The sequence below is a fragment of the Colius striatus genome, chromosome Z, assembly GCF_028858725.1.
Source record: "Colius striatus isolate bColStr4 chromosome Z, bColStr4.1.hap1, whole genome shotgun sequence".
Lineage (NCBI taxonomy): Eukaryota > Metazoa > Chordata > Aves > Coliiformes > Coliidae > Colius > Colius striatus.
In genome coordinates, this window is record NC_084790.1 from 17987871 (window position 1) to 18008518 (window position 20648).

Below are 20648 nucleotides of genomic sequence, written 5' to 3' on the forward strand. Positions count from 1 at the left end.
GGTTGTGGGTTTTTTTGCTCTCTCATATAGAAAGCAACTCTACCTCCTCACTTCCTTGGCCTGTCTTTCCTGAACAACACATAACCCTCCATGGCTGTGCTCCAGTCGTGGCAGCTGTCCCACCACGTCTCTGTGACTGCAATGAGGTCGTAGCCCCACATCCACACCCACATCTCCAGTTCCTCCTGCTTATTCCCCAGGCTGCGTGCATTGGTGTAGAGGCAATGCAGGGGCTTACTCAAACACACAGGTTTCCCTGGATGGGTGTAAGAGGATCCTCTCTCATTTTACATTCCCTCAGGGTGGTCAGCCTTCTGCTTCTCACCTTGGTGTGGGGCTGAGGAGCACTCATCATTACATTTCCTGCTCTGGACTGTTTTCCTGTTAGATGGGATGGAAAGTTCTTTGCCATTTTGCACCCCAGTCCCCAAGCCCTTCAGTTTAAAGCCCTCTTAACCAAGTCGGCCAGTCTATTCCCAAAGATTCCAGTGCCATAGTGAGACAGATGTAGTCCACCCTGCCCTATCAAATTACATTCATTGAAGAAGGTCCTGTTGTCATAAAATCCAAAACTTACTGAGAGAAATGAGATTCATTTACAAGTAATCACTTTAAACTTAAACTAGTCAAAAAAAAAAGGCTATAAAAATCTCTATTATCCCCAAATAAACAAACAGATTCCAAAATAGTCATAATGTTTTCTTCAAAAGGTTTAATGGTAGAATGTACTGAGATGAATAAGGTAATAAATTAAGTACATAGAGCTTCTTCACTAGGTAATAGGTTGAAAGTTTAGTTCTTAAACTGACTCAAGTGAAATTGAGAACTGGTAAATGAAATAAAACAGAGAGCTAGGGAATTTGAAGGTAAACTCTGTGGGCTTAAGAACATTTTAAAACAAATTAGATTTCCAGAAAGTACATCACAGGTGAAGAGAAAAGCAGTCACTGAGAAAGTGGAAAGACAGAATTGCATAGATGGTGGTTGATTTGCTCCTATTTTCCCTGGCTGGAGGCCAATATGAGTGTGCTGAGAATGAAGAGTGCTGGCCCAGAAATTTACCCTGGAAATGAAACAGAGGAACCTAGGAAATATTTCTGAACATATTCATTTACTAGGGCTGTGGGGAACAAATGCTCAGCAAGACTTGCTAAGCCTTTTACTGCCTTCAGAAACAGTTAATACCTGGAGTCATGAAGAGGAAGGAAGGCTCGCCCAGCACAGCACCCTCATGCATTTGGCTGAATTTCTGTAAAAATGGGAGCATAAGGGACTGGTAAAGCAAAAACATCTAGTCTTTGTCCCTGAGAAAACAAACTTAAATATCAAACTATTTTACTGTGAGGGTGACAGAGCAGTGGCACAGGCTGCCCAGAGAAGTTGTGGAGTCTCCTTCCTTGGAGGTCTTCAAGACCCACCTGGACATGTTCCTATGCGACCTGATCTAGGTGAACCTGCTTCTGCAGGGGAGTTGGACTAGGTGATCTCTAAAGGTCTCTTCCAGCCTCTACCATTCTATGATTCTATGATCTGTGCCTGTGATTACTTGGTAACCTTGTAACAAATATTAAAGAACAGAGGAGTAAAATAGGAAAACATTAATGGTTCTGCATAAGTAGGCTTACACTGACTAGAGGAAAATAACAAGGAAAATTTAAAAACTGATAAATTTTATGTGAAAAGCAAAAAAAAAAAAAAGGAAAAAATAATTAGAATGGAGTTCTTTAAAAAGTAGTTTTCTAGAAACTTGCTTTCTGAGGACAATTGCCTATGTGGACTCTCTGATATCATAGAATCATAGAATTGTTTCAGGTAGAAGAGACCCTTAAGATCAAGTCCAGCCTTTGTCCCAGCCTATCAACCACTAGACCATTTCCCTAAGTGCAACCATCCAACAGTCTCTTAAACACCTCCAGGGATAGTGACTTCATCACCGCCCTGGGTAACCTGTTCCAATGGCTGACAACCTTTTCAATAAAGAAATTCCTCCTCATATCCAGCCTGAACCTCCTCTGATGCAACTTGAGGCCATTTCCTCTTGTTCTATTGCTTGTTACTAGGGAGAACAGACTGACTCCTTTCTTGCCTCAACTTCCATTTACGTAGTTGTAGAGAGCGATAAGGTCTCCCCTGAGCCTTCTTTTCTTCAGGCTAAACAGCCTCAGATCCTTCAAATGTTTGTCATATGAGATGTGCTCCAAATTGTTTACTACCTGTGTAGTCTGCTTCTGTATTCTCTCCAGCACCTCAATGTCCTTGTAGAGAGGGGTCTAAAACTGGACACAGTATTTGAAGTACAGCCTCACCAAAGCTGAGTACAGGGGAATGATCACCTCCCTGCTCCTGCTGATAACACTGTTCCTTATACAGGCCAGGAGGCTCTTGGCCTTCTTGGCCATCTGGGCACGCTGCTGGCTCACGTTCAGCTGCTGTCAGCCAACAGTCCCAGGCCCCTCTCTGCCTGACAGCTTTCCAGCCACTCCTCTCCAAGCCTGTAGCTGAAGTTGGTGGAAGGTGGAAGTTGTTGTGACCCAAGTGCAGGACTCAGCACTTGGCCTTATGGAAACACATGGCGTTTGCCTTGGACTAGCCATCCAGCCTTTCTGGATCAGTCTGTAGAGCTTCCCTGTGTCTTGGTTTAGGCCCATCCAGGGAAAAAGAGCACGATTAGACTCAAGTACCACAGACCTGAGAATTGCCAAAGAGCAGGGAGGGCTGAATTGCCACTTACAATCCTGGACAAAACAGACCAGGCTACTCAGCTTGGGGAAGAAAACAGAAAACAATTTAATCCACCACCAACCAAAACATAACCATAAAACCCCAAAACACAAAACAACACAAAACAACACAGAATGGTGCAATGACGAAGAGTACAACCAGCCCTTTAAGACCACCTTCTCCCCACTCCTCCCCTCTTCCTGGGCTCAGAGCCCTGATCCCAGTGTCTTTTTCTCCTCCTCCACCGAATGGCTCAGAGGGGCAGGGAATGGGGGTTTCAATCAGTCTATTTTGTCTCTCCTCAGGGTAAGTGGGCTCGACACCAGTCCTCCCTACACCTCTGCAGGGTAAATCACACACCCAGCAGCCTTGCACGGGCTGCTCCGATGTGCATTCATCTCAAAGGCTGCAGCTCCTCTCTGCCTCTCGTGTGGGGCTGCTCTGCGGCCCACAGGCTCTCCAGCACAGCCTGTGCCATGGCAGCCTCCTCACACAGTCTCTCGCCTCTCCAGGTGCATTCACATAGAACTTCTGGTGGTTCTCAGTCCTGCCATTGCCCTCCATGGGTTGCAGGGGTACAGCCTGCATTCTCACCATGGGTTGCAGACGTGTCTCTGGTCTGATGCTCCTCCTTCCTTCTTCTTTCTCTGACTGTGGAGTCCCCATGGTCATCTCCATCTTGTACCACTGCTCCACCTCCTCTCAAGCACTTCAAATTCCCATCCTTAAATAGTGATTGCAGAGGTGCCAGACTGGCCTAGCAGGGCTGGAGGTGAGTCTGAACTCAAGAGCAGAGGGAAGGTCCAAGAACTCTTTCCGGGGTCTGCACTATAGCCCCTCCACTTGTTACCAAGCAAAAGAGACTCCTTGCTAAACCATGACACCCCACCCTCAAGCAGATCAACACTTCCACCCAGCTTGGTGTCATCTGCAGGTTTACTAAGGGTGCACTCTAGCTCCTCATCCAGATCATTAATAAAGATATTAAACAGGACTGGCTCCAGTACTGAGCTCTGGGGGACACCACTCATAACCAACCACCAACTGCATCTAACTCCATTTACCACAACTCTTTGGACTTGACTATCTAACCAATTTTTCACCCAGGGAAGTGTATGCCCATCCAAGCCAAGAACAGTCAGTTTCTCTAAGAGAACACTGTGGGATACAGTGTCAAATGCCTTACTAAAGTCAAGGTAGACAACACCCACAGCCTTTCCTTCATAAAAAAAAAATCTAATTTAAATGTAATAAAGAGCAATTTCATAACCTTTCATACCAAGGGAGCACTCTTTCTCTACTACTCATCTGTCTCCAAGAAGTAAGCCTGTACCTGATTTCTTTGATAACCTCTCTGTTAAACAAACAGGCATACACACACACACACACACAGACAGCATGATCACGTTGGCCTCAGGTCACCATAGACACAAAAGAAGGTCTAACCAACTCTTTCTACAAATTTAAAAAAAATCACAGCTACCTAGGACTGTAAGATAAAGTGAAGAATATAAAAATATATTCATCCTACATGCATGAGCAACAGTTTGCTAAGAAATCAATGAAAAAATAAGAAAGTAATATGATATAGATGTTTATTTTTTTCAATAGCAAGATTTTGAAAGTAACAGTTCTCCCTCCATCACCTTGCTGGGGGCAGCTGCCTGGCCAAGTGGAGAGTAGACTCCCACCTTGAAGCAGCCTGCTGTAAGCAGAAGTCTGTAGGAGTGTCAGTGATCCTAACACTAAATTTTGAGCCTCATCCACAGTGAAAGTATCTGATTTGCTCCTTTTCCCCATAAACCGGCCACCTATTTTAGGCATGTATTCACTGAACGTAGTTGAGAACTTTCTTTGGAAATCAGTCATCTCCAAGGAAATAAAACCTTTTGGAGTTGTCTGGGTACTTGATTTTTATCGTGGAAGCAAGCAATTTCACCTTATATTCTTCTCATGGGTCATTTGAATCATTACTGTGAGGATGATTGGGAGAACCAAGATCAAACCAGATGCCTCCTCATCATTCTCATTACATGTAGCAGCTGTCTTTAATAGACTCAATTAGAGTAGACCATCACAGGTGATTCGTGTGTATGTGGGCATCAGCAGTGATCTAGTGCTGCAGTTTTCATTCTAACAACCTGTTTTGATTTTCTAGCTGTGTGTGTCACATTTTATACAATCTATTATCATTTATAACTGTTTCTTCTACGGTTTTAGTTTTAATCTCAGCAGAGTATAACAATTACAATATGCAGCTGAATAACGGTACAAATGTGATTCTTATTACACATTTCTAGAATGCCATTGATGTCACAATCAGTTGAGTCACTTCAGTGATATAACTGGTTGATTGACTGAACTGGCAAAGCCAGTAGATCCACTCATTGTTTGAAGCTGTTTACCTAAAAAAGGTTCTCTTCATCCATCTATAAAGAGTTCCCTTTGTAAGTTCAGCTTCTCTTCTATCTTCCATTATCAGTCATTCCCCTTCCCTGAGCTTCATGGGCACCTTGCCCTAGTTTTCTCCTCTGAACCTTCTTCCATGCATTGATTCAGAATCTGTAGAGATATAGCACTTCTTTTACATAAGATACAAAACGTAAAGCTGTTTTCTTGTATGAAAAAATGTTACTGAAGCTTGATGTCTTGCCATAGTAGTGTTTAAAAACATAAGGTATGTGTCCTATGTATCCAAAGGGAAAAGCCTTTAACTTATGCAACTCGTGCATTGAGCCTTGACCTCAACTGATGTCCCAGATTCATGAAGGAGGCAGTACTATCTCTTAACAGACAGTAAAATATATTTTTTTCTTGTGTTAATTATTATGGAAATAATTTTTTGAGCTTATGGCCAACAATAAAGTACAGAAAAGCTGTGAAAATAATAAAGGATAATAAAAGGAAGATATGAAAAAGTCTCAGAAAATGAATAAATGAAAAAGCAGATATCTGGAAGTGGAGAATTAAGAGTCTTCACTAGTGCTAACCAGTTTACAGGAAGACAGTTGTAATGTGAAAAGCATGATTTGCCACCACATGGCAGATAAAATGCTTGACATATAAGGAACAAAAAATTCAATCAGCAGTGATGAATTAAAGGACCCCTTCCAAACACAAACTATTTCTTTAATAAGATAAAAAAGCTCCATGCCCCACAACTGAGTTTATGTCATTGCTTCCCTTTAAAGAAGAGTTGATTCTAGACCTTGCTTGTTCAATACACACAATGATCACAAACATTGTCAGTTCACAAGCCACTCTGCCCTATTCTACTGGGTTCCTTCTCTTTTAATTTCTATTACTATATAAATACGTTGTACAGAAACCACTCAACTCTAGCCTTTCACCCATGGCCGTGTCAGTGAGGGCTATTGTGGACTCCACAGCTCAGAGCACAGAGACAGGGAGAGACAGTAACAGAAACTTCAGCCAAACCACAGAAGGAGCCCAGAAAAAACAGTGTGGCAACAGGTCTGTCTCTCCGTGGCATGTCTCTCCCTTTTCATTTCTGCTCTTGCCTGGGAGGAGGGCAGGGACAGCAGGACTGTCATCAACCTCTCAGATCTAAGCCACTTGAGGACCAACACTCACTAGTCCCTGGTCCCAGTACACTTATCTTTTCTCTTCTAGCAGCATGTTGTCCATCTCATAATAGAAAGATGTCCTACAGATTCTTGATTTTCAGTAGTGTAAAGAAAATAGGGAAAATTATCTTTGCAAGTCACCGATCCTTATGCTTAGAGAAGGCTGCTTAGTCTCATAGGTAAAAAAAGTCAGAGTCTATGAAATGTATACTCAGGCTGAGGACTTCTATGCACATGACTCTGCCACTTTGAGTGGCATGTTCATTTTTTCTTTCAGAAGCTGACAAAACAGTAGCCCTCACAGTATCTCCCATTGTGGTTTGTAAATAGGTCAGAAAGTGTCCATAATAAACCAAATGCCATCCATGAGATAATAGTCTCTGCTAAATTCTGTCTTCTTTGGCTTTGCTTTCTACCCTCTCAACTAACTCCTGGTGCTAACTGCTGATATGAGATGTGTCCCAGTTTCCTGTACACATACTCTATTATAAAAATATAGCCTTTCCCTGTTTTGTGTCACTTCTTTAATTCAGCCTTTATATTTGAGAAGCTTTTCCACATATTCCACAAAATTACAAGCTGACAATCCATTTACTTTTTAAGAGTAGAGTCTTATTATTTAATTGTCTAAATGTTTCTTAGGCCTACAATGCACTTAGGGCATCTTAAACGCTCACACATTCTATCTGCACAAACTTGCAACTCAAGAACTGAACCAACTCAAAACTTACCAATTCAGTCACTGCTTTTATGAACTCCATCCTGGCTGCCATTGGATAAAAATTATCTGCTCTGTATTGGATAAAAATTATCTTTAGGCACTGAGAATCTATGCCTGTGCTATTTTTGCGGTATCTGTGGTCACCGAGAATATGCAATGAGGCTGCGTCCCAAAGACACTGTCTTGTCACTTCCACTGTAAATATGGTCTAACAAATCAACATTGCTTTGTGTTTCATCTATTGCTTATTTGCCTGACCAAATTTAATTTATTCTGCTGGTCATTTTCCATTTTGGACGTTTTCTTTAGGTTTCTCCTCAAGGTCACCTTGTATATATATTACTGGGAATTTAACTTTCTGCTCTGGCTTACCATTTCTGCATGGGCTGGGGACTTTTTATCTTGGTTTTGGCTTAATTGAAATTGTTCTTGTCTCTCTTCTTACCCTTAATGATACACTGTCCCCTCCTTGTCCCAGCTTTAAATAGCTGCCTTTCATCAGTTTGCTCCAACCTTCTGCAGCTATCCCCGCCCCAAACATGTCAGGATTTTTTTCAGAAAAGAGACCCAGAGACTCTCCTCTATCCCTCCCTCTCTCTCTTCTTTCTCTTGGTTATCTTCCACTATGATCACAACACCAAATAAAAAAGACTATAGACTTTTAAGTCATTTACAAGCATCTAATGCATTCTGCAGTTTCATCAGCTGTGAAAACTTTGCTATGAAAGTCTGCTCCTGGCTTCATCAGATATCTCTTTTAGATATGAAGATGTGTTCTCACTTTCACAGATGAGACCTAGTTTTTTTTTACTTTTAAGCCAATCATCATATCCATTTTTCTGTCACCTCACAGCATGAAGGCAATTAACATCAGTAGATCTACCACTGACAGTTCAAAGGAAACTATGCTTATTGCTTTTTATGAACTCCAGTAATGCACACCAAGAGATGATGTGTACTGTAAAACACCTCCAAATCTCTGATTATAAACAATCAGAGAAGTGGAGATTTTTAAAGTACACAAGATCTCTTGGTAAAATATTGGTAAAATATTCTCTAATGGAGAACTTTTATTGTTATTAGGAGCAAAGGAATGAGTATCATCCTTCTCTAACTACTTCTGACGGTTTTAGAAAACCTCTTAGTCCCAGCCTGCCTGTAGTTTCTGTAGTCTGTACACCCGGCTAAAATGCTTCTAATAGACACAAGTATTGCAGAACTCATTCTGTCTATTACACATACCACACAGATGTATTTGAATAATATATTTATTACCTTGAAGATGCTTTTACCACTCTCATTTTATATGCCAACAAAATCTCACCTACTTTTTGTACATGTGTTTCTCTCAAGGCACCTTAGTACCTTCTGTAGTCCATAAACACCGCTTCTGTCCAAGCCTTGTTGCTGTCCCTGCTTCTTTTCACGTCAACTCTTTGTCTTGTAGCTACTTCAAAGAGTGAATTTACACTGCTAAAGATCCTCATCACCCCAGGAACACTGTCAATCTCTTTCAACAGGCAATGCAGCATAGACACAGCTGTTAACACTCTACTAGTTCAGACAGTCATTTTGACTTGTGATTGAAGAGTCTTTGTTAATAAGGTATCGAGTCTTTACTAATAAGATACCAGGCAGATGCATAAGGGGTTGCCTGCATCTTCAGACTTGTTTTTGTTCTGCTCTTTGAACATTACTGTCCTTTCTTGGGAAGATGCTGTCTCAGAAAAGAACAGAAATATCTCAGAAACAGAAATGCTGGATCTGTCTTCTCACCAGTCAAGCCTGGCTTTTGAACAGGTTAGATGAATGTAGGATGGCTGTAATGGTATTGCACAGAACTGTGACCACAGCTCACAGGTGTGGGAAAACAAGATCCAGCATATCAGGGTCAAAGACACTCCTACTTCCAATGGGTAGAAATTCAGTAGCTACCGTAGCAGTGTTTGGGTTTTAATATTTGTATATTAATAAAATGTACTTATGTTTTGATTCCTGTTGCTTACTTTCTGCGGTACATACAGCTCAAGATCAGCATTGGGGTCCTCTTGTAGAGTGGATAGCTTTAATAACACAACCATGGTTATAAGCTCTCACAGTAAAAATAAATTAGAGTGAGACAGGTGGCCACATAGGAAGGGAAACACAGAGAAATGGCCAGTTTCAGCCAGGGATCACAGAAGTGCCACACCATAAATCCATTGCTGTGGTGAACACTTGATCATTTGGGGTCATGGCAAGGTGATGGTGGCACCATGGTGGCTTGTCTCTTGAGTGCTGAACTGCTCTCCAAATATCTTCCATCCTTTGTGGACTTCACAATGTCCTCAAGGGAGGGACTCAGAACCCTGAGCTGCTAACCAGACCCTGGAAATCTACAATCAAAATTCCAAGGTCCACCAGGACTGTGAGAGGGGTTGCAAGTAGTTTTCTTGATGGACATAAAAGCAATCAAATATAAGGAGGGAGGCAGTGTTGTCTTTTTTAGTCATGGAGAAGCCAAGACAATGAAGGAGGAAACCCAGGAGACCAGTAAACTACATTGGCAACTGCAGATGCTGCTACTTTGGTCAGGCCCAATGATCAGAATCAGGAAAATATAAAGAAAACCAGAAAAGCCATGGGAATGTCAGAAGAAGAATTGGTTTTGACTGTACCTTTTTCCATGAAGGCTCACAACTGCAAGTGGCAGGAATTAAAAGACCTCAAAATCACTTTGGGAAGTCGGCTTGTAAATTATGTCTGTCTGTGGACAGGAAGACCCTGTTCTTCCAGTGCTTAAGACTCTTCCCAGAAGCTGTGGATGTGCCAACTCCCGAGCTCAATATCTGACTCCATCTCTGAGAATGAAGCCCTTTTTTCTTCTCCTTTTAGTCCTGGAACAGTGAAGGAAGTTTACAATTTCAGCTCAAGCTGATCTTCCCTTTCAGTGTTTTACTCACTGTTGTTGTGCCACAGAGATCACTTTAAGGACTTAATTTAGTCTGCACTGGAGTAATCTCGCCACTAGTCCCAAGGAGAACTGCAGTGGGAATAAAAAGAGCAAAGACAAAAAAGCTCACATGGTGTTGCAACCTCAAGCATGAACAATGAATTACCCCACTGGGAATTTCTAAGCAAAAGAAAGAGGTGTTATTCACTGTCTCAGAGATGCACTTTCCGTGTCAGAAGAGTCATTTTTTGGCTAACATACTGGATGGAAACCCTCTACAGGGTACCAAAAGATACTAAGCTGATCTGAAGATGCCAGAAACATAGTTCTTTAACATTCTGGGTTTGCAAACACAAATATTGCTACATGTGCATGCAATGCAAACCCAGAAACAGTGTGCAAGCTAGGGAAAAATCATCCTATGCTAAAGAAATGTCTTTTCTACATCTGAGGGAAAAAAAAAGGCTGTGGAGTCAGAAGGAACAACATGAAAGAGGAATATTGGAAATGCCAGGGAAAATGAGGGGCAGAGCAGACCTGGCAACAAGAACACATGGGTTTCCCCCTTCAGAAGCTAGCAGGTAAGTGAAGCAAACAGAGATCCAGTGAGACTATGCACAAATTCATCAGTTTTCTAAAGTAAAATCTATAGAACATACATCTGTATAAACTGTGTTTCTTTTAATGTATTGTTCTCACACAGATACACATAGGGAGGCAATTTTGAGAAAGAATTCAAATAACAGAAGACTTATGGTTAAAGATACATCTGGAAGACGATTGTCTATGCTGAAAAAACTTCCCTTAACTTGTGCCTTTTCAGGACTGAAACTCACATTGCCCATGAGCTGTGGAGGTGGAGTATGGCTGTAGGAAACATGTCCTAACTGAAAAAGCACAAAATTCAGTTTGAATTTCCGCTGGATTTTCTACCAGCTACTTGCAGTAGCATGCTTATTTAAAGTCTCAGAAAAAGCAATGGAAACCATGGTAATGTCACATGTTTTCACTTTTTGCAGTAACGTGTCCACTGATGATGACAGGCTCATTGCTACAACATCACAGAGGCAAAATAATAACATCTTCCAGAGCCCAGTGTAGAGAGGTTAATTATTTTACCAAAGCAGTTTGCAGCAATGTATATGATTCATAAATCGTAAAACAGCAACTGAATTTTCAGTTTGTCCCAGAAAACTAGCAGTAGGACACTCATTTCATTAGATCCGTTCAAGATATGACACAGATAGCAATGACTTATTGGCCTGTCTTTAATATGGCACTATTATCCACCTTTTTTAACAAGTTTTTTCTATCTTAAGTTTATATAATCTCAGAAAGAGCTATCCTGCTGGTTGAATGAAGCAAAAAATACAATATTATTGATATATTCAGTTCTTGTTAGGTTAGGAGGTAAATTAAGCCCAGTAGCAGTCAGTTTACATACTGATCTGTGCAATTTCTTCAAGTCCAGAAATTTTACTTTTGTCTGTTTCTCTTACCGCATTGCCAGAACTAACAGCACTGTGTTAGAGCCTGAGTTGGAAAACTGCAATCGACAGGGAAGGGATTTGCATATCTCATTTTTATTAATGTCACTGAAAAGGGAACATCTAAACCTCTCACCGTTGCTCAATAGATCCTCCTTTCAGGTAATGTTTATTAGAGAAAAGTATTCAAAAAGAAAATTTAAGTATTTCTTCAAAAATTGTGTTTGTAGTTCAGAAGGAGATTTTAGTTGTTATATTTTGTGGTTACTGGTATGCACAAAAATCCAAATTTTGTTGTATGTACCATTGCCATTAATGACATGATGCCTTGAGACTGACTAAAAAAAAGATTTCTCTGCAAGTTCGTCTCAGTAAATTGTCTATTCTAAAAATCACTTCTGAAGGACCATCACTGAAAAAAAAATCTTCTCAAGTCTAGCAAATGTTACACATCAGATAAAATTAAAATGAAAAAATAATTGATTTTTATTTCCTCTTTTATTAATTCTTCTTCAAACTAAGTGTCATCCTTTATAGTAAAAGGACAATTTACATTTATTAGATTTGAGTTTTATTTATGACATGTTCATGTAGGGCTATTCTTGAATTATACCTGAAAGTATATTGAAAGCTTTGGAGACTGGCTCAAAGTAAAAATTTATCCTGACAGATCTGACCTTATCAAGACTGGAAATATTATACTTTTCACTTTAATGTTCTACAGCACAGAAGATATGTTATTGTAGGCTGCACAGTCTGTTTATTAACTGAAAGTTTTCCTGATGGATAAGGATATGAGATAAGAGATATAAGTCCAAAAACAAGCAATATATTTTAGTAAAACTACAGTTTGAATATTGAATTTGGAAAATTAAATTGCAAGGCAGCCCATATGAGTATGTATCAGGGTTGTGCAATTATGGAGTATAATTCCAGCTTCAACAAATTTAATCTATTTAACAGTTAACCAGTCTCCTAATTTTGATCTTTTTACATGTGTTGCATTTGGAGGACAATAGTGAGAAATGAGTTGGAGAAAAGGAATTTTTTATAACATTTCCACCTCAGTATTGGTTATCTTTGAAGAGATTTACAATGCTGAGAATGTAAATTAATGCCTGAAATCAATGAAAACCCTTGATTTTTCCCACTCCAGCATCAAGTTCAAGAGAATGTGTGCCTTGAAATTCTATCACTAATGAAAATACCTAATCAGAATGGCATTCCTGGTAATGAAAGAATTGATGATTACTTTAGTATGCCTTACATTTTGGTCTGATGGCCCCTTACTACCCCTAAGGAGACACAGCCTTAAAAAGAAGAGGGATACAGGCAAGCTGTCTGATGATTGAGAAACACCTGCTCCAAGCTCAAGAGTGATCAGTCTCAGCAGGCTGAAAATGAAGTAAATATTTCAGGAAGCCTGAATAGCTCCTGAATAACTCAGAAATAGAAAGAAAATGTACACAAGGTGGCAATACAGCAGGTGATCCAGAGGAGTATGGAGACATTGATTGTGCACAAATGACGCTAGGAAAGCCAAGGCACATTGGAAGTTGTATCTCTCTGGGGATGTCATAGGCAACAAGAATTGTTTCTATGAATACATAAGCAGTAGAAGAATGAATAAGGAAAATGTAGCCCCATTGCTGAATGGGGCAGGAATACCGGTGAGAAAGGACATAGAAAAGGTGCTCATTGTCTTCTTCATTTCAGTCTTTACTGTTAATACCACCCTTCAGCAACCCCAGATCATAGAAACATAGAATCATAGAATGGTAGGGTTGGAAGGGAGCTTGAGAGATCATCTAGTCCAACCCTCCTGCAGCAGGTCAGCCTAGATCAGGTCACATAGAAACATATCCAGGCAGATCTTGAAGATCTCCAAAGAAGGAGACTCCACAACCCCTCTGGGCAGCCTGTGCCAGGGCTCCCTCAGTCTCACAGTAAAATAGTTTTTTCTTATGTTTAAAAGGAATTTTTGTGTTCCAGCTTCATCCCATTATGCCTTCTCCTGTTGGTAGAAACCATAAAAAAAGGGATGTCCCAACCTCCTGACACTGACCATTTAGATATTTGTAAATATTAATAAGATCCCTCCTTAGTCTTCTCTTTTCTAGACTAAACAGCCCCAGCTCCCACAGCCTTTCCTCATAAGGAAAATGCTTCAGTCTCCTGATCATCTTGGTGGCCCTGTGCTGGACTCTCTCCAGAAGTTCTCTGTCTCTCTTGGGCAGGGGAGCCCAGAACTGGACACAGGACTCCAGATGAGGCCTCACCAAGGCAGAGGAGAGGGGGAGAAGAACCTCCCTTGACCTGCCGACTAAACTGTTCTTGATGCATCCCAGGATGCCATTGGCCTTCTTGGCCATGAGGGTATATTGCTGGCTCATGTTCAGTTTATTATTACCAATTAGGACTCCCAGATCTCTCTCTGCCAAGCTGCTCTGCAGTAGGTCTATCCCCAGCCTGTACTCTGGTGCATGGGGTTGTTCCTCCCCAGATGCAGGACTCTGCACTTGTCCTTGTTGAACCTCATGAGGTTCCTCTCTGCCCAACTCTCAAGCCAGTCAAGATCCCATTGAATGGCAGCACAGCCTTCTGCTGAATCAACCAGTCCTCCCAGTTTGGTGTCATCAGTGAACTTGCTGAGGGTACACTCTGTCCCCTCATCCAGGTGGCTGATGCAGATGTTGAACAAGACTGGCCCATCCCTGAACCCATCCCTGTGGAACTCCACTGGCCACAGGCCTCCAACTCGATTCTGTGCCATTGATCACCACTCAGGGCTCTGTCATTCAGCCAGCTCTCGATCCGCCTCACTGTCCACTCATCCAAGCCACACTGCTTGAGCTTTCTGATGAGGATGTTATGGGTGACAGTGTCAAAAGCCTTGCTAAAATCAACGTAGATGGCATTCGCTGCTCTCTCCTCATCAGGCTAGCCAGTTATGCACTCATAGAAGGCTATCAGGTTGGTCAAACAGGATTCCCCCTTGGTGAGTCCATGCTGACTCCTTCTGATAAGAACCTTTTCCTTCATATGTTTAATGACTACATCCAGGATGAGTCATTCCATCACCTTTCCAGGAATGGAGGTGAGGCTGACTAGCCTGTAGTTTCCTGGGTTGTCCTTCCTGCCATTTTGAAAGCCTGGAGTGACATTGGCCTTTCTCCAGTCCTCAGGTACACTGCCTGTCATCCATGATTGTTCAAAAATGATGGAGAGAGGCTTAGCAATCACATCAGCCAGCTCTCTCAGCACTCTAGGATGCATCCTATCAGGACTCCCTGACTTATGAGCCTTAAGCTTAGCCTACAAGTCTTTAACCTCTTCCTCTTCCACCCAGGGCAAGTCCTCTGCTGTCCAGGCCATTCTATTATCCTTGCTGGACTGGGCTTCCCGAGGACCTGCCTTGGCTATAAAGACTGAAGCAAAGGTGGCATTCAGCAGTTTGGCCTTCTCTGCATCCTCGGTCATCCTTGTTAACAGCGTGCTCACATTCCCTTTCATCTTCCTTATGCTGCTGATGTAGCTGAAAAATGCCTTATTACTGTCCTTAACTTCCCTGACTAAATTTAATTCTAGAAGGGCTGTAGCCTTCCTCTTGTGCCCCTGCATGCCCTGGCAATGTTGCTATACTCTTCCCAATAAGCCAGCCCCTGTTTCCACCTCTCATAGATGGCTGCTTTCTGCCTGAGTTGTCCCAGCAGATCCTTGCTCATCCATGGAAGCCTCCTACCTCCTTTTCCTCCTTTCTTGCACATTGGGACACACTGATCCTGGGCTTGGAGGAAATAATGCCTGAAGATTGACCAGCTTTCTTGGGCACTTCTACCTTCTAGAATCATATCCCATGAGATTCATCCAAGTAGATCTTTGAAGAGGCCAAGTCAGCTAGCCTGAAATCCAGGGTCACGGTTCTGCTTTGTGTATTACCTCTTCCACACAAGATCTTGAACTCTACCATCTCGTGGTTGCTGCAGCCGAGGTTGCCTCCAGTATTCACAAACCTGACACATGAGAAAGCCTGAAGCAAGAAAGACATGCCTTTGGTAGTGGAGCACCATATTAAGGAACATTTAAACAAGCAACACATAAGTCCGGGAAGACTGATGAACTGCATCCCACAATGTCTAAGGGAACTGGCTCATGGTATTGCAAGACTGCTCATTATTATTGTGGTGGTTTAGCCAGGTATCCACCACATCATAATATCACTCCCTCTCCTAAATTGGACAGGAGAGAAAGAGAAATATAACAGTTTTTGAGTCAAGATAAGGACAGAGAGATCATTCAGCAATTAGTATCAGGGGCAAAATAGACTCAAGGAGGAATGGTTTTATTTATTAAAAGACCAGTAAGAGCAGGCAGGTGAGAAATAAAACTGAATGTTAAAAATACCTCACCCCTACCTCTTCCCAGGAGTCTCCTTCCTTCCCCCCTAGCAGCACAGGGGATGGGGAATGGGAGTTGCAGTCAGTTCATTACAGATGACTTTGCCACTGCTGCTTCTCATGTGGAGGCCTCGTGACACTGCCCACTGCTACACTGTGGGGTCCCTCCCCACAGGAGACATTCTCATGGGCTACAGTTCCTCACAAACTGCTCCAGCATGGGGCATCCCATGGGGGCAGCTCCTCACACCCTGCCCCAATGTGGGTCATTCACCAGGAGAACAGTCCTTCGGGTACTAACTGCTCCAGTCTGAGTCCCTCACAGGATCACAAGTCCTGACAGCAAACCTACTCTGGCATGGGCATCTCCCCCATGGACTCCCAGGTCTTTCCAGGAACTTGCTCTAGAGTGAGCTCCCCACAGAGTTACAGCTTCCTTCAGGTGCGAGGTCCTCCATGGGTGTTACTTCCATCACTAGTTGGCCAGGCCTGGGTCAGGTGTGGGGCCCATCTTAATATTGGATGACCCTAGCCCTATCAGCTACAGGGGAAGCTTCTAGCAGATCTTTGTTTAAAGAAGCCACCCCTGTAGCCCCCTACTACCAAAAAACATGGCCCAGGCAAAATCACAATTATCTTTGAAAGGTCATGGTGGCAGGGAATGGTTATTGAAGACTGAGAAAAAGCAAGTGTCACTTCTGTCTTCAGGAAGAGTAAAAAGTAAAGATGTGGGGATACACAGGCCAGTCAGACTCATCTTCCCAGGCAAGTGATGGAACAGATAGTCACTAAAACTTTTTCCAGACATAGGAAAGATAAGTAGGTAATTTGAATAGTCAGCATGGATTTATGAAGATAAAATAGTACTTAACCAACTTCTGTTATAAGGTATGTGGCCTGGTGTTTGAAGAATGTTCAACATTCAAGTGTTGCTTGTCTTCAGTAAGGTTTTTGATACTGTCTCTTGTTACATTCTCACAGACAAACTGATGATAGAGATAGGAAAGACTGGCTGAATATGTGGGCAATAATGTGAACTGCTGAACTACTGGGCTCAAAAGGTTGTGCCAAAAAGCATCATCTGGAAGTCAGACATGGTTTACCATGAGTGGTCATCATGGTTTAGTATCTAGAACAGATTCCTCTAGCCATAGAAGAATCTTTTCCAGGAGAAAATACAACAGAGACAAAACTTTTTCAGTGGCATTCATTGACAGAATAAGAGATAATGGGGACAAACTGAAATACAGCATATTCCACTTAAACAGAGAGGTTGTGGAGTCTTCATCTCTAAAGGTATTCAAAACCTAGTTGGACATGGTTCTAGTCAATCTGGTCTAGGTGACTTTGAGCAGGTTTTGGGGTAGGTACTTCTGGAGTCACAGGGAAGTACAGAAACATAAGACATTAAGTTCTGTTAATATAAAGCCTTCACCTTTCTCCTTGCAAATCTTGCAATCGTTTCACTGCCACTAGTCATAAACATCCTAAAATCTGAGGCTCTGTAGATGATGAAAGTGTATTATATTCTTTCTTTTTCACAGTAATGGATAGTAGGTAGAAGGCTAAGAAAACGATTACTGCTTTAGAAGGCTTAAGTCTGTTAAGACAGATCCTTGGCTTCATTGTTTTAAGCTCTCCTAACAATAGAGACACATTTTGCTCTTAGCTAAAAGGAGGAGATATGGGGAAAATACCCTAAACAAGCAAATAAACAAACAAATTACCTTTTACCTTACAAAATATCTGAGTTTAATCAAAGAAGTTTTTAAGTCACAGTTTCTTATTGTTGTATAAATGTTTTTCTTTATAGTGCTGGCTTTAGAAGTCTACCTTATGGATGATTTTTATTGCCAAATGTAATTGCTTTTTCTCTCCTCTGTCAAAACTGCTTTTCATGCAATAGGCAAGATTTTATGGGAAAACATTTTTCAAATGCTCTTATTAATTCAAAATCATGGTTGTTTTTTTGTGATTTTTTTGGTGGTTGTTGCCTCTTTATTTTACTTGAGAATTCACATCTGTGAATGAGTATCAAGAATCCTTCTTCTTGTTGGCATTGACACAGACCTACAGAGGGAAAGGTAAATAACACAGATCTGTTAGGACTTTGTAGTTTATTAGTTCTATGTTTATTTGCAAATGGAAATACATGATAGATAATGCAGGGCAACATGCACAATAGTAGTACATTTTCAAATAAGCTAGCTTCATTGTCCCATCTGATGTTTCTGATTGATAGCTGAAAGAAAGATGCAAAATGTATCAAGGTTGCAAGAGCTGAACAAGATAATATACTGTGATATATTCAATATTAGCACTTTCCCAGATATTTGAGTACTTGGACAAGTCTGGATTGGGGAAAAGAAAAAAGAAAAAATGAGGTTAAATATAAGCATTAAGGTCTGGTGAACCTTTCTGCATTCTTTTCCCCCTGAAGAAGTCAAGCTCAAATCCAAGTTTAGTAAGCACTTATTCTTCCTGTCTTCTCTTATAGCTTCATCTTCTAGTGCTTGGTTGGAGTTGACACAGCACAGATGAGAAATGATTGGGTTAATTCTCCAAGAAGTTTGCCCCATGTGAAGCTCCATGTCTATCACTCCCCTAGTCATCACCAGCAGTGTAGCCAGTGTCATCTGCAGCCACTGGAAACAGGACCAATGTTAAAAACTTCCTCAAGAGTAAAGCGAAACTAAATTATAGGAATGCTCCCAAACTCATCCTTGCAGTATGCCACTGATTTCTCTTCCAAAGCTAAATCTCTGATTTTTCTATGTTTGCCTCCTACTGCTTGTATACCACAAATATCTTGTTGCTCACTAGCAAATGAAACTGTCTGGTTTTGAATCAGTATATTTTAGACTAATTATGTCATATGTTGCTTTCATACACCAACATTCACAGCTTTGGGAATCAAATCTGCTCAGAGTTAATAAAAATTGTGTTAACACTACAGCTTTTACTTTTTTTGTTAATGATCTTTCTCTTAGTTGTGAATTAAAGAATGACATTTTTATGGTTTTATTTGTATGTCTATGCATATGACTGGGAAAGTTATTAATCCATGTTTAAATACAACATGCCTAAGCTTGTCGAAGCGTAATAAATATGGCAATGCTAGCAAAGTTAGTCTTCCTTTATAAAAATAAGTATTATCTTAGTACAGAAAATATTAAGCGTCCCCTTTGCATACGGTAAATTATCAAATCCTTTTGTAGAGTTGTTTGCTTGATGGGAGAAACGTAACATTTCTACCTGTTACACCTCTGGACATGTGGTTGGTAAAGTCAAGATGAAGATCTCAAGAAAACTTATTCACCAGGCTGCACAGCCTAAATATTTACACTGTAACAGCAAAATGACATTAAGGGCAGCATCCTTGCTTAGATTGCCTACCCTTCCCTTAGCTGCATGTTTACAACTTGAAGTAAAACTGCTTGGAGTTAGACAGGTTACACCACTGAAAAGTCGCTAGCTCCTTAATGAACAGCTCTGTTTTTACAGAGCTCACTTTTGAAATATTTGCTTCCTCTCTTCTCTTGATTAGATAATCCTATTTCTCATGGTTCACAAGAGTTGAGATTTCAGCACTCTTTTCAAGGTCAAATCAGATTTCTGTGGTAACAGAGCAGAAAATATTTGAATTTGCAGAGTAACAGAGCTGAATGAAGAAAACTCACTACCAACAAAAGCTTTGTAGGAAAAAAACCCCACTATGCCAGCATTCAGGTTAGCCTACAACCTCATGTGTCACCAGACCATAGACAGTACAATAATTGATGCCTAAACAACATAAGGCACAGTCAAGAGGTATTGAGTATGAACAGGCATACACTTATAAATTGCCCAATGAATTGTTGACAAAGTCACCTCTGGAAAGAAGTAACTTGGTTTTTTACTCATGGAGGGTGAAGATGCCTATTTTCAAATGATATAAAAAGCCTGCTGAGCAGTCAGAAGTTGCATCCACTTCCTTAACCACAGTAGTTGAAACTTTTACTTGGCACTTCAAATAATTTTTGGAACACAGACTTTACTCTTCCTAGAAATGCCATCTTTTAGAATAAAAAACCTTACAAACAAAACCCATGAAAAAGTGTCTGTAATACTTAATAGCAGAAACAACCTTTTTAAATTATAAGTCTGCAGACCTATAGCCAAACAAAGAATACAAAACCCAGAATTAAATTATTAGTCAGGATACTCACATTTGCTAGTTTCCAACAAAACACTTTCCATTTGATACATGCTTTCTTATTCTTCTATTAGTAAAAATGTAATACTTCAGTGCCAAAGATAGTGTAATAAAAGTCCTTGTACAGGAGATCATTAGGTGATAAAGATACAATAATGATGAGGAACTATATATCTAAGATACATATCTGTTAACTGGTCTGTACTACTGAACCATCCTAACACACAAACTCCAGCAATTTTATATTTTTGCTTAATAATTAGAAGGAGGATGTTGTGTCAATATACATGACTACAGTATCTAGGTTTGCACACACTAAAGGAAGCAAAAAAAATTGATAAAAATGTTATGATAAAGAAAATGTAATGCGTGTGTATTAAGATCTCTGCAAAAACTGTACACAGACTGTCCAGTTTAAAAATTGTACATGACCTTTCAATAAATCGAAAGTTTATCATACAAGAGAAAGACAGCTAGATAGCCACAGTGAGAAAAGCATAGTGAAGTGTATAGTAATTACCTAAAATTATGGCATATTAGCCTACCGTCAACTAAAGTACTGGAAGATGGAAGCACTTGTAGCATGTTAAGAAAAAAATTGTAATAGA